The sequence below is a fragment of the Desmodus rotundus genome, chromosome 10 (assembly GCF_022682495.2).
Source record: "Desmodus rotundus isolate HL8 chromosome 10, HLdesRot8A.1, whole genome shotgun sequence".
In the NCBI taxonomy this organism is placed as follows: domain Eukaryota; kingdom Metazoa; phylum Chordata; class Mammalia; order Chiroptera; family Phyllostomidae; genus Desmodus; species Desmodus rotundus.
Genome location: NC_071396.1, coordinates 34,424,910 through 34,441,570, shown reverse-complemented (window position 1 = coordinate 34,441,570; position 16,661 = coordinate 34,424,910). Strand labels below are relative to the sequence as shown.

The 16,661-nt window shown below is 55.0% G+C and overlaps 1 protein-coding gene across 1 annotated transcript in view; it reads left to right on the top strand.

The window, feature by feature from the left end:
- Nucleotides 1-16,661, top strand: part of DET1 (DET1 partner of COP1 E3 ubiquitin ligase) — a 37,207-nt gene that overhangs the window by 17,626 nt on the left and 2,920 nt on the right. The gene's annotated exons all lie outside the window — the stretch shown is intronic.

Below are 16,661 nucleotides of genomic sequence, written 5' to 3'. Positions count from 1 at the left end.
CAGGTAGGCTTCTGTCCCCGCTACCGCACGGAGACTGCAGCTGTCTGGGTGACCAGCGACTCCAGGTAGCCAGTGCAGGGCTCCCCTCTTGTCCCTCTCTCATTCAGCCTCCCAGCACAGGACGTAATTGATTTCTCTCTGTATCAAGAAACACTGGCTTCTCTCGGTTTTTCAGGACAGTACATGTGTCTGGTTTTCTTCCCGCGTTGCCGATTCTTGGTTCCTGGTCCCTCTGCTGGCTTCTCCTCCTCCTCTGCTCCACCTGTAGGTGTTGGAGTACCCCAGCCCTTGGCCTTGGATCCCCACCTCTTTTTCTATGTATATTCCTTCTTTAGTTGATTTCTCCATTGCCCGCTCTATGCTGATCACTTTCAAAGTTGGAACTCTGGTCCTGACCCCTTCCTGGAGCTCCAGATTCATAGATTCCATAGTTCACTTGGCATCTCGGTTTGGGTTCTAAGAGCCATTTCAAAACTGGCATGTCCAAAACAAAGCTCCCAATTCCCACCCCACTTCCAACTTGGTTTCCCTCTAAGATTTCCCATATGGCTTTAGTGTCTACCCATTTACTTGCGCCAAAAACTTGGGAATTATTCTCACGTGTTCTTTTCCCCATCCCCCCTGCTTTCCCTCCGCCACCCGCATATCTGACTTCACCCCAGGGAGGTGCCTCTGAGCAGTCTGAACCAATTGGGATGGCCCTGTACTCTTCGCTAGTGACTGGAGTTAGGACGAGACCAACACCAGGCAGTGTAAGGGCCTCGTTTAGGAATCGCGTGACTTAATTCAGGCCCATGCTACCGTGAGGGAAAGGTTTGTGGGGCTTCTGGGGGAACATTCCTCTTCTGAAATGTCAATGAGGAAACAGAGTCTACATTTGCACTGTCCAACACCCTATGTTCAGACTCAGAAAGTGTCCCCTCAGGATGAAGCTGACTTTCTGAAAGGCAGAATGAAGAGGAACGAGCCTGGACCACAGATACATAGTTGACCTTAAACCCACCTTACATCTGCTCTTCCAGTTCTGAGAGACAATACGTTCCCCTACCATTCAAGCCATTTTGAATTGGGTTTTCTGTTTCATGGAGTTGAAAGCCAATTAATAAATAGGTACAAAGAGATTCCTGTTGGTCAGCCATCACTTCAGTTCCAGTGTCCATGAGACCCGACTGTGATTCCTATTCCTGGATTCCAGTCCTTGGATTTCTGTAAGATTCTGGACTCTCCTGTAGGCTGTATAGCTGTGCCTGAGCTCGCCTGGAAGTTTCTTATATCTAAAAGGACTTCACTGAAACGGGAAGTCAAGCACTCAGCCTGTTGAGTACTTGGCCCCTTTTAAGTTCTCAGCTCCTGTGTATTTGTTTCTATTAACTTTGTTCTGAAGGCTTCAAGGCTGCTCACAGGAAATCTGGTGTCTTCTTTTTACCAGTGATCTTAAGAGTCTTTGGAGAAACAAGGTCTTTCCAAACCAAAATGTTTAAGAGAAGCAGTAAGTTTGGGGCAACATATCTTTCAGATCTGAATTCTTCCCTGAACCTCTCTCCGCTCATTCTGCTCTTCAGGCAGCTGACACGTCGACGACCGTGGAGACCTTTGAGAGAGAGGCTCCGTTTAAATTTGGCAAAGCCCTTTCACTCAGAGGCCTTGCAGAGAAGCCCAGGATAAATCCGCGAAAAACCTAAATTAGATAATTTTTAAAAGGACGGCAGCTTCATTATTTTCAAGTACACAGAGTAACTCTGTCTCAGCCGTGAGTGTTCCTTTGTAGAAGACCTCTGGGACTTCCCTGAATGAGTAGATTATAATTATCGGTAATCAGCATAACGGCCCTCTGCAACGCGTGCTCTGAAAGCAATTGAGCGTATTAAGTGATTTTCATGTTCTAGGGGGCAATTTTGTTTGCAACATTAATCTGCTCAGTGTATATCCTTTATAGCTATAACCCTTTGTTGTTTAAAAAAAAAATTCCGAGGCTCCATCATACAACATTGGCTTACCAGAGGCAAACATGAGGTAGGAGGCAGAGGGTGCAGGGCGAGACTCCGGTCCCTGTCCCACGGCGTCCTGCCGGAGTTACGGGAGCAGCTCAGGCTTGCAGGTGAGCCCTGTGCGCACCCTGGCTCCGTCACCAACTAGCTGTGGGAGCAGAAAGAACTTCACTGAGACTCAGTTTCTCCTCCGTGAAATGGAGACGACTTCTTTGCAGGGTTGATGTGAACACTGAATGAGTCTTAATTCCAGGCCTTAATCTGGTACGTGATAAATGCTGGCCGCCCTCTCCCTCACTCTAGACCTCTTGGCCTCTGTAGTGTCACAGAGAATGTGCCTGGCCTCACAGTGCCTCTCCCATCCCTGGTGCCCAGGCACCGTAGGCTGGCCCCTTCTCCAAGCCCAGCCCCTATTCACCAACCAGAGGCCGGGGGCATCTGAGCTGGTGCCGTTCTGCCAGTGCCTCTGTCCCCGGCACACCCCAGTCTGAGAAGACCAGTATGTCCCTAACCCTCTTTGTAGCCAATTGCAGTGGCTGAAAGGAGCTTTGTTTGCTGAGAGTTTGTTACTGTTTTTGATTGTGAACGTTTGTTAAGAGCTTGTGACGGCGGGGAGCTATCCTAAGCACCTTATGTAGGAAGGTAGCGGCGTCAGTCCATCCATTCTGAGATGCGTGTTTCAGAATAGGAGTGTGTCTGAGGATGGCGGCTTAGCGGTGTCAGCCAGGCCACAGCCGTGGTGACACCCCTGCTGCCATCGCTTTGCGCGTGCAAACCGAGTGTGCCCTTCGTCTCGCCATCACTGCTGGTGAGTGCGTGCGTTGTCGTGAGACCACATGTGTTGCATGTAAGATGCCTTCGGAAGGATTACACTTTGACATGGTGTTTGCCTTTGCTCTGGCTCACCACCCCGCTGTCTGCCAAGCTCCCAGTTACTCAGTCTTTGAGTGTGGCACTGGGAAGAGCCGAGCGGCGGACAGTTTTTTTGTGGGAGCCCACTGCTTCCCCATGGAATATGTCATTCACTCCCTGATGATGAGGGTCCGTCTGCCATGTGGAGCTCTCCCAGTGCCCTGGAGACCTGCCAGCCATGTGGCCCACGTCAGCCAACAGCAGCTCCGGGTTCTCAGGCCGCAGGCTGCATGTCAAGCAGCTCTTCTTGGTCCCCAGACCTCTGGTCTCACTGCCGTTTCTCTTCCAAGCTTAGTGACTAACTTTCCAGGGTTAGAATAAGAGATTGTCATTCATTAGCTTTCATTCATTGTTGAAGGAATGGAGAGGGGTTCTAGATATCCACTAGAAGGTTAAAAATGTTTGCTAACCCAGTTTTGTCAAGAGTGCAGGGTGCTTGCACCCACTGTCGGTGGAGGAGGAAGTCGATTCAGATTTCTCGAAAGACAGAGCCATGTATTAATAAACACGCGTACCTGTTAACCCAGTTAAATTCTGTGTATTAAGGCCAAACACTTGCCTGTGTGAACAAAACCGGTGCAAGGCCATTTCATTGTAGCGTTTTCATTATTGCAAAGTAGAAAGGGCGATAGAGGGCACACTAAATAAACGTCTGTGAGACAGGGTCTGATGCCGCCAGTAAAACGATGAGTCGGACGTGTGCAGACTGATTTCAGAAGCTCTGAGATGTAGTCAGTGAACAACTGTGCTCCCTCCCGTGCTATACGGGGTGGAGCAGAAGGAGGCTTACAGTTGCGAGTACGGGAAAGGATTTATTCTATTCCTGTTTATTAGTTACTGTGTTATTTTCCCTATGAACAACGACACACCTACTTTGGCCCCACTCTGTATTTTACAAACAAACAAACAAAAAACCAAAAAAACCCCTATAATGTATACTGACACTGAAGCCACTATAGCTCTAAATACATACATGCTTGTAGAGTTGGGAGCACTTTGGAAAGCCGACGGAAGATGCTGTTCACAACGGTTACCTTAGGAGAGTGGACCCAGGGGAGAGGGAAGGGGGAACATTTCCTTTTTCACTTGTTCCCTTTCTCTGTGTAATTCTTTTACTGTAAACATGTATCACTTACAATGTTTTAGTGAGGTGTTAAAATGTTTTAATTGTGGCAAACAACACACACCGCTTACCATCTTAACTACTCCGAGGCACACACAGTTCAGCAGCGTTAGGTGTGTTCACCCCTTTGCATCTCGCAAACTGAAACTCCGTACCTGGTTCATGACAGGTCCCGGTGTGCTTCCCAGCCCAGCCCCTGGCGACCACCCCTCTACCTTCTGTTTCCCTGAACCCGGCCACTTCGGATGCCTCACGGAAGTGGAATTGCACAGTGTCTGTCGTCTTTTGTCCAGTTTTCTTCACTCCGCACGATGTCCTTGAGGCCCGTCTGTGTCGTAGCGTCTGTCAGAACGCCCTTCCCTTTTCAGGCTGCCTGTGATTGTAGGTAGAAACCATGTTGTGGTCACTCAGTCAGTCATTCCTCAAAAGACACTTGGGTTACTTCCACTTCTTGGCGATCGTGAATAGTGTTTTCATGAACGTGAATGTGCAAATTTTTCTTTGAGATCTTTCTCTCAAGTCTCTTGGGTTTTAATGAGATTCTGAGAAGGTATTTAACCCGTGCATTTACATGTGGCGGCAGAAGTGGTCAGGTAACCTGCTTGGGCTCGTTGAGCCGAGCCGTCTGAGGCTGTGGTTTTTACTTCACCAGTCTCCCAGGGGCTTAGCAATTTCATCCCGGCCCCCTGAGCCTTGCCTTTGCTCAGGGGTCCTAGCAGGCTTGTGAGCTTGCTGCTCTCTGCCTGCTCCCGCCTGCATTAATTCCGCACATTTCTGTAGCTCCCTGAAGGAAGAGACGCTTCAGCAACATTTAATTAGCGGCCGGGAACATGCCTTCCCAAGGACACGACTTATTTCTCAGCCAGCTGTTGCCAGTTGCTTCCTAGCAACATGTAACACTCACATCTGATTGCTTCTCTGCAGGCAAGGGTGGGGGTGACAGGTCCACCTGCGGTCACAGTTTGGGGGGGTGGGGGTGGGGGTGGGACCCTGGGTGTAGGGCTGGTTTTTCCAGAGGACGTGAGTGATCTGAACCTGTTGTTAGTCCTGCAAAGCCAGGTATGGTGCTAAAACCTCTGGACCCTTGAACTTCCTTCCCTACCCCTCTCCTTCAAGTTCATGATTAGCGCAGGTGGAAAGAATGTCACCAGCTATAACACAGAGCCACATGGTCTAGAAAAGTCCCCTGGGATTGTGAAGTGCAGCTGAGGAAGCATCTTACCCCACCGTAGGTAGAGCCTGCCTTTCAGAACACGGGCGAGAGGTGGGAGGCATGGGACAACTCTGTCTTGGGCAAGGGAAAAGGAAAGCCTTACGTCATTCAGGTGGCCCGCTGATTCCCTTGGGTTTCCCGGGGCTTTGGAGGGAGGGAGAGGGAAGGAAAGTGTCAGCAGCAGCCTCCGCCCTGAACAAGCCATTGCTCAGTGGGTCTGAGAGATGGCTGCTCCGGGCTCCGACTTCAGACCCACTCGTCCCGCGTGCTGCTTCTGCAGCGGTTGCAAGCTGGGTGCTTGGAGCGGAGATGCTCCGTGACTTGCTTTGTGCGGCATATTTGGTGTTTTCACAGTTTCCAAGATCCGTAAAACATCCTGCCTTTTCATGCCGCCGTCAGGAGGCCTGCTGTCCCCCAGCGGGGCCTCTTTGGACTGAGTGCGTGTGCCTCTGGCTTGTATAACCCACCCCAGCCATCCGGGGGTTGGTCTGATGTGTGGCCCCTACCCCCTTCTGCATCCACAGAGAGGCCATGTCTGTAGGGGGCCCCTTGTATTTGCTCGTCCATTTGTTCCACACACATTGCTTGAGCTTCTGAGGATCAGAGCCAGAGCTACTGACAGGACCGGTAAGGTGTGTCTTTGCAAAGTCCTGGGTTATGGACCAGGTCAGAGCAGACCAGGAAACAGGCTGGGGCATTCACTGAGCACAGGTGTTGGACGGCGCAAGAGGGGCCAGGAGAGCAGAGACCCTGGCCCCGACCCTTGCCAGTGGGGTCATGGAAGGCAGAGCGGTCACCTGAGTGGAATGCTGAAGAAGAGGACTCTGCCTGGTGATACGAGCGGATAGGCAGGGAGAGGAAGAGAAGGGGCCTCCACCCAAGCATGGAGGCCAAGAGTTTGTCATGCCTGGGAAGCGGGGGAGGAAAGCTGGGGGGGGTGGGCAGCAAAGAGGCTGTTGTGGTGACCCAGGAAGTGAAATATCTCTGGGCCTGAGCCCTCCCCTCCCACTAGACCTGCCTTCGTAGGTGCAGAGATGGCTCCCAGCTGGGCCTCCTGTCTTCTGCATCCAGCCTGCGCTCTCTCACCGCACCCCCTGCCCACTTTGTTCCTGCCTTCCCCGCCCTGACCGGCTCCGCCGACCTGGCTGCTGGCCCCGATGCTCCTCTGGGTGGAGGCCCGCCTGGCACTGGCCAGGAGTCAGTGCTCAGGGAGCCACAGCTGTTGTCGGACAACAGGGCTGGTTGAGAACCTGGCTTCTCTCCCGCCTGCCGCCTCTCAGACGGCACTCTCAGCAGCGGGCACCGTGGCCACGGTCGTCCCATCCCCGCCTCAGTGCCCTGCGGCCTGTGGGGACAGTCAGGAGTGCTGGTGTCCTGCCAGTGGCCAGGGGACGGAGAGTTGGGAAGGTCTGTGAAGTGTCTTCAGGCATGTTGAAGATGGTATCGGAAGGGGTGGATGGACAGGAGGTGAGCTGTTGTACGTGGGGAAGGAGGGAAGCACAGAGTTAGGGACAGGGTGAGTGAGGAAGGCCCACAGGCTAAATAAATAACACACGGTGAATGGGCAAGTCAGGGCCACTCAGTTCTGGTTCTGACGCTCGAGCTGGTTTCCTGAGCACATGCTGGGCCAGGCCAGATGGTGAAGGAGGTGAGGACCCCAGGAAGCCTGAAGTGGGGGGTTCACGTGGCCGGACCTGGAGTGAAGCAGAGAGCAGGGGAGGCAGAGCACTGGAGGGACAGACTGCAGTGGCCTCTACCTGAGGGCGGGAGCCGGTGAGCGTCTCCGAGTCTCGTCTCTCAGTCTCCCACCCTGCTGTGCTGCCTCCCTGAGACTCAGTTTCCCTGTCTGTGAACAGGCACAGAAATCCAGACTTCCAGGGGTTGTTGGGAGGATGCATAAGAGACTGCCCCTCGATGGACAGGCAGGTAACAGCCCCTACACGTGGCAGGAAGTGCTGGTCAGGTGCTGGGCCGGATGCTCCTCTCTCGGGGCGCACACAACTTCTCCCTGGGTCTGGGCGGGTGCAAGTGAGCGTCCGAAGGGTTAACCCAGCATTTTCAAGCCAGTCTGCTCATGGCGAGAGAGGCCTGGCTTTTCCCATTTCTGTGGGGAATGAAGACCCTTGGTTCTGGCCTCTTCTCCAGCTGCTGCTTATTGATGAAGTGAAAATGGGAAGCCACCACCTCTCAGTTTCCTGCCGTGCAGGCAGAGGCTGGCTTGTCTCAGCCGCAGACACCTTCCGAGGTGTGTGCGCCATATTGTGGGAGCCAGGCAGCAGGAAGCCTGGCTCGGGGGCGGCCTTGCCGAGGAGGGCCGAGGAAGAGTGTGTGCTCTACGTGCCTTCTCCAGAAAATACAAAGTGTGGCTGAGCTCAGTGCTGCGAAGTTCACAGCACTGAGGGCAGCCTGACCCTGCAGCCTTGCTGGAGCGAAAGGGTGCTGGAGGGCTCCTCATTCCCAGGCTCCCCACAGTTTCAAGTGCATGGCCTCCGTTCGCCCCTACGGGGGTGTGGGTGGGCTCAGCCCCACAGCTCTCCTTTTCATACTGCTGAGTGACATTGTCGTGGACTCTTCCCGCATTCGAACCTCTTTCCGGGTCTGTGGGATTCTAGGTTTTATGAGTTTTAACAGGGAGCAAAGACTGGCTGCCCCTGTAGGGCTTTGTAGCTGAGGCTCTGCCAATCAGCATGCCCATGCCTGACTTCCGGAGCCAGATGGGCTGGAGGGATAGTGTGGGAGCTCCCTCTCTCAGGCAGTGGCCCCCAAATACTACTATTTTAGTATCAAAACTACGTTTTCTGAAGACACTTTGCATCCGGAGATAGCATGCAATTACTGAGATTCTCCTGCTGGAGAGATGAGGCTGAGGCAACACGATTCCCCTATTGCAGAACAGGAAACCCGCCTAAGACAGTGAGGATGGGCATCACTGACAGGCAGACTTGGCGGGCGGCCGTTGGTCCGTCCACTAGATTCTCAAGATCCATTCGCAGTTCTCAGGACACTTTCTGAAGAGCATTATAGAGCTGCTTCTTGGTCTCCTTATCAGAGTCAGACGGGTGGAGTTGAAGGCCCTGCTTGGGTGAGAGGGAGGTCTGCTACCTGGGGCCCTTCTGGGGCCTCAGGGGGAATGCAGGGTGGCTAAGAGCTGCATTTCTGGAGCCCTTCAGGCAGACACTGTAAAATGCTGTAGGTGTGTTAACTGAGTCCTCTCAGCCCTCCCAAGTGCCTGTATCAGCGATTTTTACCCCGTGCACTGCAGGAGTGTTTAAAACGTGCCATCCCTGACTATGTAGTCAGGGGCACGGACCTTTTTCCCTTAGAGGTCAAATAAAAAAAAAAAAAAGACAACAGCCAACACCGCAAGAGCTGTCCGGTGTGAATGAATCAAAATTATGCCTATTTTTTGGCCAGCTTAGCAAAAAATATGTATTTTTGGTGTGCGCAGAATTTTCATTAATTCGCTTATGGGTGCCATGAGATGAAAAAAGGTTGGAAGTCGCTGGCCTATATTTCTGTCTCCATCTTATACGTGAGAAGGAAGTCAGGCACAGAGAGACTAAGTAACTTGCAAAGGTCTTGCAAAGCTGGTGCCAGAATTCAGATCAGACTTTAGTGCCTGTTGTGCAGCCTGGTGAGGGGCCCTGGGGAAGGACCTGGGACAGAGGAAGGCAGATGGCATATCTGGGGCGCGCAGTGCCAGCAGTGGCCAGCAGTGGCCAGGGTGGAAAACCCCCACCCGAGCCACAGATCCACACCAGGGGGAACGAGAGGAGGGGCTTTGTGGGGTGAGGGCCATTGTAGAGAGGTTGCATCTTTGGCCAGGACGGTGGGTAGCAGAGAAGCAGCCGTGGAGCCCAGCCTGAGCAGCTGCTGTTTGCAGAGGAGGGTGCCTGTAGGTGACAGCCGGATTAGGTGTACCCGGCAAAGCCAGGGGCCGTGAGGTGGCAGCGCGCAGTGGGCCCTTCCAGCCCTGGGAGCTTAGTGCTTGCTAATCTCTGTCCCCACGGCAGCAGGAGGTGACAGGGCCATCGCTAAGTCTCCGGAATCTCCCATCTCTCCATGGCCCTTGGCCGAGAAGCTTTTCCCAGTGATCCGAGAAGCCCCCGCTCCAGAAAGTGAGATGGGCAGAGACTCCCTGTACCCACCGTGAGCCGAGCCGAGCCTTCCTGCTCCACTCTCGATTCCCTCTCGTCCGTGTCTCCTGGAGCCCCTGGTCCCGTCGGGTCTCCTGATTTCATTGGTTCGATTTGCCTTTCTGTTTGTCTCCTGCCTCGTTTTCTGTAAAGGATTTGAAGCAGCTCTCGAAAGCACATTTGAAACAATAGAACAACAAATCAACTGTTGGAATGACGTGGGCCGGCGGCCTGCATGGGCAGCAACCAGAGGCGTATGGGACGCTAGGGTTCCTCGGTGGCCTCTTTTGAGAATGCTGCTTCCGGAACCATTCTAGTCTGTCCGATACTTTAAAGCTTAGGATGACATTTTGGCACCCCGCCCCCCCCATGTTATATAAGCAGTAGGTGTACCTATCTGCAGAGGAGACAGGTGTCTCATTCCCTGGCTGGAGGAAGCCTGCTGAGCAGCGGAGAACCCATGAGCATGCTCCAAGCCACCTCTACGACAGAGTGTGACACAGAGTTTTTGGAGGCAGAACACTGAGGGTGTCTCATGGAGCTTGGGTAGGGCCAGATTCCCAACGCTAGAGAACGGTGCCTGCTCCCTGCCAGGAGAAGCCTGGAGGTGGGGGGGGGTGGTGGCAGAGCAGGGCAAGGGCAGGGGGCAGAGGTTGGGGTGCTGGTAAGTGGGGCACCCCCAAGGTTCCCGTGGTTCAGTGGGCACTGTGATGCCGGTATCACTGGTACACCCCTCACCTAATGGGGCTCAGGGGTCCCTGCAGTAGGAGGCTGGGTGGGATGTGCCACAGGGCCAGGAGCTGAGACGGTGGGGAGAGGTCAGCCACAGAGTGTACATGCTTCATGCTGAAGGGGTTGTGGGGGTCCTTCGGGAAGCAGACTGTAACCGCCCTGTGTATGGGACATTTGTTAAGGCACGGCCCAGGATCAATGCTTGTGGCAGGGAGGACAGGCGAGCTATGGCACGGGTGGGACAGCCTCCACCAATCCACGGGGTTGAGCCGGAGTCGAAGGGTTGAGCCGAAGGGTTGAGCCGGAGTCGAAGTGCCTTTCAGACCCTGACCATGTGGTTTGGTTGGGCGTCGCCGCAAAGTGAAAGGTCACAGGTTTGATTCCAGGTCAGGGCCCATGCCTGGGGTGTGGGTCCCTGGTTGGGGTGTGTATGAGAGGCAACTGATCAATGTTTCTCTCACATCGATGTCTCTCTCCCTCCTTTCCCTTTGATTTAGAAATAAATAAAATCTTAAAAAAGAAAGAAAGAAAGTGGCTGTCAGAGCCAGCCTATTTGGCTGAAGTGTCCAGGTCCTTACTCCGGCCTCCCTCAGTTGCTGGGGGGCCACTGGAAGGGTGTGACTGGGACAAGGCTGCTCTCTGCAGCTGCCCCTGGGGCTGACGGTGTCCCCTGTAGCTGGGCAACAGGCTCTTCCTGGAATTGGGGTCTGCATAGCTTTGTGCCCACCACAGAAAGGCCCAGGGTGGAGGGCTCTGTGTAGGTTGGTGGGGACTGGTCTCCAAAGAGCCCTCCTGGGCCCATGCAAGGGCCAGCCTGTCATCACGGAGGCCTGATGGACAGTGTTGGCCAGTGGAGCCCCACAGGCGGAGGACAACCTGCCCTTTCCCCGTCCCAGCCCTGGAGAGGGCAGGTGGAGTCTGCAGGCGGGGGAGGGAGATGCTTTGAGAATGAAGTTTCATTATAGACATGACTGGACCTTCAGGTCCTGAAAGAGAGCTGTAATTCTAAAAGTAGAATTTACACTGGCAACTGTAAGTTACCAGAAAGCCCTGGACTCTTCCTGAATGCAGCAGTTCGGGGAGACAGACAGGGCGATCGGACACAGTTGATTGGAGGCAGTGACTGGAGAAAGAGAACGTGGGACCCCATTGGTACTCCTGGTTCAGCACGTTTCCTGAGCCTGGCCCTCCCTCACCGGCGGGGGCTGCACGGGCTGCCCGTGTCCTGGGTGGGGCCGCAGCCAGCGTCTCAGAGGCTGGGAGTCCACGTGACTTGACGACCCAGTTTCCTGCCTCTGTCTGAGCTACGTGAGCTCTGACTACAGGGGGTATGAGGCCTCCAAATAACCGGCAAGCACTTTTCAACCAGACAGAAAATGGTGAGAGATGCATTTTTGTTAATGCCCCAATTATCCCAGCCTCAACTAGGACAAAAAGTGTGTTTGGCCTGCTCCCAGGGACATGCCATCAGGGTCCCCCCACTGTCCTCTGCTGGAAGGGGCCTTGCACTCAGGGGCTGGAGTGCGGCCCTTGCAGTGGCTGAGGTCCATCCGCCTGCTGAGGGCCCAGGGTGCAAGGCCCCGGCAGGGAGCCCGTGTGTCCCTCAGAGGCAGGGCGCACCCAGCCAGGGCGCCGGGACGAGCTGGGGCTGCTGCGGCCCCACCAGGCCCTTCTGTGAGAGGTGCCCCCTGTGTGGCAGCTCTGGTGCTTCTTCGCCCTTTTCAACCCAGGAGAGCGATTTCGCCTCCTCAGCCTCTCTTGGGGCAGGGGGGCGAGGTGGGGCAGGGGCGTGCCCTGCCCAACAGTCCCGATTGCCGCTGCCCCTGTTCTGCGTGGGTCTCCCATCTCTCGTCTGGAGGGAGGTATTCATTTCTCTACAGCTTTTGGTGGCTCCAGGTGGTGCCTAGTCATGGCTCCATCACTCCAGTCTCTGCCCACGTGGTCACCTGGCCTTGTCATCCTGTCACGGCAGTCAGATCTGCTGCTGCCTCCATTTTATGGGGGTGCATGTGATCTCATTTAGGGTCCACCGAGATCATCCAGGATAATCTCCCCATTTCAAGGTCTCTGACTTCACCACCTCTGCAAGACCCTGTCTGCTTGTAAGATGACGCACACAGTGTCCAGGGTTAGGGTCTGATGTCCTTGGGGGCCACCACCCCACCCTGTGCTCTGTTCGCACTTCGCTGCCCAGACTGCGTCCTTCCGCATTCTGCCCTCGTCGACAACGTCCCCTCTGCTGGACACCCCTCCCCGCCTGTCCCCACCCTTCTCCCCCTGGTCCCTCATGTTTGCCTCCTAACGCTTCCTCTCATCTTAGGAGCTCAGGTGTCACCTCCCCTAGGAAGTGCCCCTTGGTACCCCTCCTTGTTACTACCTTCTCTCTCTCACACACATGTGCACGCACACACACACACCCTTGTTCCGTGTGAGAACTGATGGAGTCAAAATGGGGTTCTTTGACTTGCTCTCACTGTTGGCCTCTGAGATTCGGGGGCGGTTACCAGGTTTTAGACACACTGTATTTGAGTATTAGTGAATTTTTGAGGGAGGATGGAGGGGAGAAAGACTCTTGAGGAATAGATTCTTGAGTCATTTGGCTCTTTAACCTAATTCAATTTTTGGCTTAACCTACAGTTGTCTGGCTATTATGGGCGTTGGGAGAATGGGCGATGGGTCCTGCATAATGTTTTCTGATTAAAATCACAGGGAACATGAGCTTTTAATAGTAATTATAATAATAGCAGCAAGGCAGGCATTCATCTGCATTCACACTGTGTTCCCAGCCAGGGCCCCACGGGGAGCCGGGCAGGAACAGGTTGAGAGGTGTCCTGGATAGCAGAGCGCCCCCTGCAGGTGGGTGCAACAGAGGTGTGGGCTGATGTAGAGCTGGGATACCAACCAGACCGTGTCGCCACCCCTCTCCACCCCACCACAGGCTGGAAGGAATGGGCAGCCAGGCGGAGCCCTGGCAAAGCCACAGGGAGAAGGGCTCTCTGCATTTCCAGGGCACCCAGTCAGCCCTTTGTCCCACCCAGAGCCTCTCCCCCACTTCAGTTGCTAGTAGGTGAGGATGGCTGTAGGCCCCTAGGGTGCCAGAGCCCCATCCCACTCCCTGGCCTCTTAGTCCTGCGGGGAAGTTGAGGTGCAGTGGGAGGAGGGGAGTGTGGCCCCTACAGCCTGTGTGCCGGGTCTGTGCTGGGCGGGGGCTAGACAGCAGGTGTCCTGCCAGGCAGGCCCCTGGGACACCATGCTGACCCTCAGTTGACATTTCCTTTCGGTCCCAGGGGATTACACAAATCCTAGGTGGGTAAGCTGCCCCAGGGCACTATGGAAACGGCCCCAGGCTTTGTCTTCCCCTCCCTGCAGCCACAGTGGCACGAGGCTGACTTTCTGGCCAGACCAGTTCTGCTAAAATGCAGAGCATGTGCAGAGTTTAATTGGAGCCTGGGTGGGCGAGGGGAGAAGCCAGAGTAATTACCAGAGCCAATTTCCGAGCAGAGTCAGATGCCTGCCCCCAAGGAGTGGGCCACCAGCGGGGCGGGCGTGTTACAGGGTGTGTGTGTCGCACGTCTATTCAAACGTGTGTGCACACTTCTGTAGATAACGTACATGATGCCTGACTGCAGCTTCCGTACGTTTTTATGAGCCACTTCTTCGCTTCTACTTTTATTGTATTGTAAGTGATGAATTAATCAGGCTAAGCGGCAACAATGTACACAGCACCCTCTCCTAAAGGTGGAAAAGGGAAAAGTTAACATCTTCTTGCTGCCTGTTTCCCAGCTGTCTCGCTCGCTCCCTGGAGAGAGGACGCTACCGTTTCGGGGATGTCTCTCCAGATATGCAGTGCGTGCGCACAGATGCACACACATCCCGTCCTTTTCCACAGACTAGCGGCTGTGCCGTGCACGCCGTCCCCCCCACCTCCACTGTCCCTTAGTGGCGCATCCTGGTTTGGTCCGGGCTAACGCCCCAACATGTGGATGGAAACCTAATTTATTTAAGTAGCTCCTTGTTGATGGACATTTAGGTTCCAGTCTTTTACTGTAACTGTCAAAGAATATATACCTTTTCAAACTTGCCTCACACATTAAAGAACATCTAAGCCGCACGGTCCAATGTGGGAGCCACCGGCCACATGTTGCTATTTCCGTTTAAATGGACTTGAATGAAATGAAACGTGAAATCCACTTCCTCAGTCACGCTAGCCACCTCTCAGGTGCTGGGCAGGGGGTTCCATCGGACAGCGCTGCTCCCACAGGACAAATGCCCAGAAGGGACTGTGCAGCCAGACGTCTGTCCCTTCAGTGTTGACAGATGGGGCCAACCTTCCCTCTGGAAGGCTCTCGCTGCTTACACTCCCCCAGCAATGGCTCCGAGATGGAAAGCACTTTTATTTCTGAACAATCGCATGGGCTGTTGGGGGAGGGAAGGGAGTGTTCCCTGCGTACTGACTGCAAGGACGTTCTGTTTCCGTAGCCAGCGCCCACGTCCCGGTGTTCGAGTCAGACACAGCTGTTCCCGACCGACAGCGGGCACACCTGCTTCGGGGAGCCCCTGCACTGGCCCCTGTCTGCAGCCGGTCTTCGCCTTGCGGTGGTTGCCTGCCCACACTCCTCTCCTGAGGCCCGGGGCTGCTCCACCGCCTGGCTCAGGGAGGGTACCCTCCCCTCCTGCATTCCATCACCGGGACCCAGCCTTTACCGGAACACCAGCCAGATCTCCACTTCCTCACTTCCCACGCTGTCCACCTCCCTCCCTGTGGGATTGGCGGCCTCCACCTTGCTCCACCAGTGGGCACTGCCCCGTGCTCACCTTGCTTGAGCTCCTAGCTGACCTCTCCGCCGCAGTCTGCACTTCGACCCTTCCTTCTCGAAGTGCTGGCCCTTTGGCTCCCAAGACACCACACCTGCAGTCTAGTCGCTGTACCTGTGTCCTTTGCAGCCTCGTCCTCCTCGAGGCATTTACAACGCGGTTGTCTCCTTTTCCTCATTCTCCACTTCTTTCCCGAGTGACCTCACCCCCACCGGGGCTTGCGTAGCATCCTTTGGGGAATGATGGTCATGCATTTTAATTCCCATTTCCTCGATTCCCAGTAAGATCGAGCCTCTTCATGGTTTGCATTTCCAACCCTACTGACACCTGTTGGTCCATTAGGTTGTCTCTCCTGCCACCTCCTCCACAAGGCCGTCCCCTCTGTCCCTTGAACTGAGGGAATCGTTCCTTCACTCTGACACCATAACAGCTGCGCATCCTTCACAGCACTTCTGGTTCAGCCGCATGCACATCTCTCGCTTCCTCAGACCGTGCGCCTAAGGGGAGTAGTGGCGATGTCAGGGCTGCTCCCCCACGTGCCCAGGCTGCTGAACCCACGTTTGCTCGCTTTGCTCTGATGGATGGGTGCTGCTGTGGCATGACCGCTGCGTCTCTTTGAGCTGACAGCGCTCAGAGTGAAAAAGCAACGTGTGTGCGTCGGAATAGGAAGGGAACAAGAGGGAAAGAGTCAAGGAGCCTGGGGGGAAGGGATATCTGCTGTTTTTAATGGACCCATGACAGCCAGGCTGCAGGCAGAGGCGAATGAACAGTGCTGAGTGATATCCTGCCAGCATCCAGGCAGCTCAGTGTCAACCAGGTGTATTTTGTCAGTGATGGTGCATCTTGGTGTCAGGTGCTGGCTTGGCTGAAAGAAGGGAAAACACTGCCCCTATGTAGAAAGGGAAGAAATGAGATTTGCCTTTTTGCCTGCGGTGAGGCAAGGGGGAGCGTCCCTAGTGCAGCCACTCCTTTGCCACCAGCTCTGAGCTGCTAGAAGCAAAACCGCAGATGCACCCAGAAATGGTCCAGGCCCTGCCGCCAGGAACCAGGGAAGTGCGTCCCATAGCCGGTGCCAACACTCTGCTCATGCAGAGGCCCTGTCTCTTCCCTGCCAACGGAAGCGCGAGCACACAGCCCACCTGTGTGCTCGGACCGAGCGGCCCGCTGCCGAAGAGGGTTCGTGGTAGTGGGACGGGCAGCTGGTCTTCCAGGCAAACCGGAACTGCTTTAATGGTCAGCCTCTGGTGGCAATGCCTGTCTCCCCAAGGCTAAGACCGAGCAATTGGGAGGTGATTCAGCCGAAGACCACAAGTTTCATCAGTCACTCAGCCTGGATGCAGCAGTGGGCACCAAAAGTTCACAACAAGCAGTGTGCGCTGGCCAGCGGCTCCTGGCAGTTTGTGCCAGGCACCCCTTTCTGGGCCTGAGACCACTGGCCCGCCAGGTCCCCAGTGTCCTCTCTTTGCTTGTGCTCTTCCGGATCCCAGGCAACCCACCCTTCCCAAAGCCTTCATGTGTGAGGGACACGTTCTAAAACGGCGGGGGCTGGAGGGCTTCCCTTTCAGGAATGGCAGAAGCCACCCATGCTCACTGTTGCCCACATGCTCCTGCAGATCTGTGCTCCGGCCCAAGGGGCTGTAAGGCCACGCCACCCGGCGCCCCTGCCTCCTTGCCTCTTGCGGGGTTCAGGGGCCGGGGCACCAGAGGGCGACCAGTCGCGGGCCAGCCAGGGTGTGTGTAAG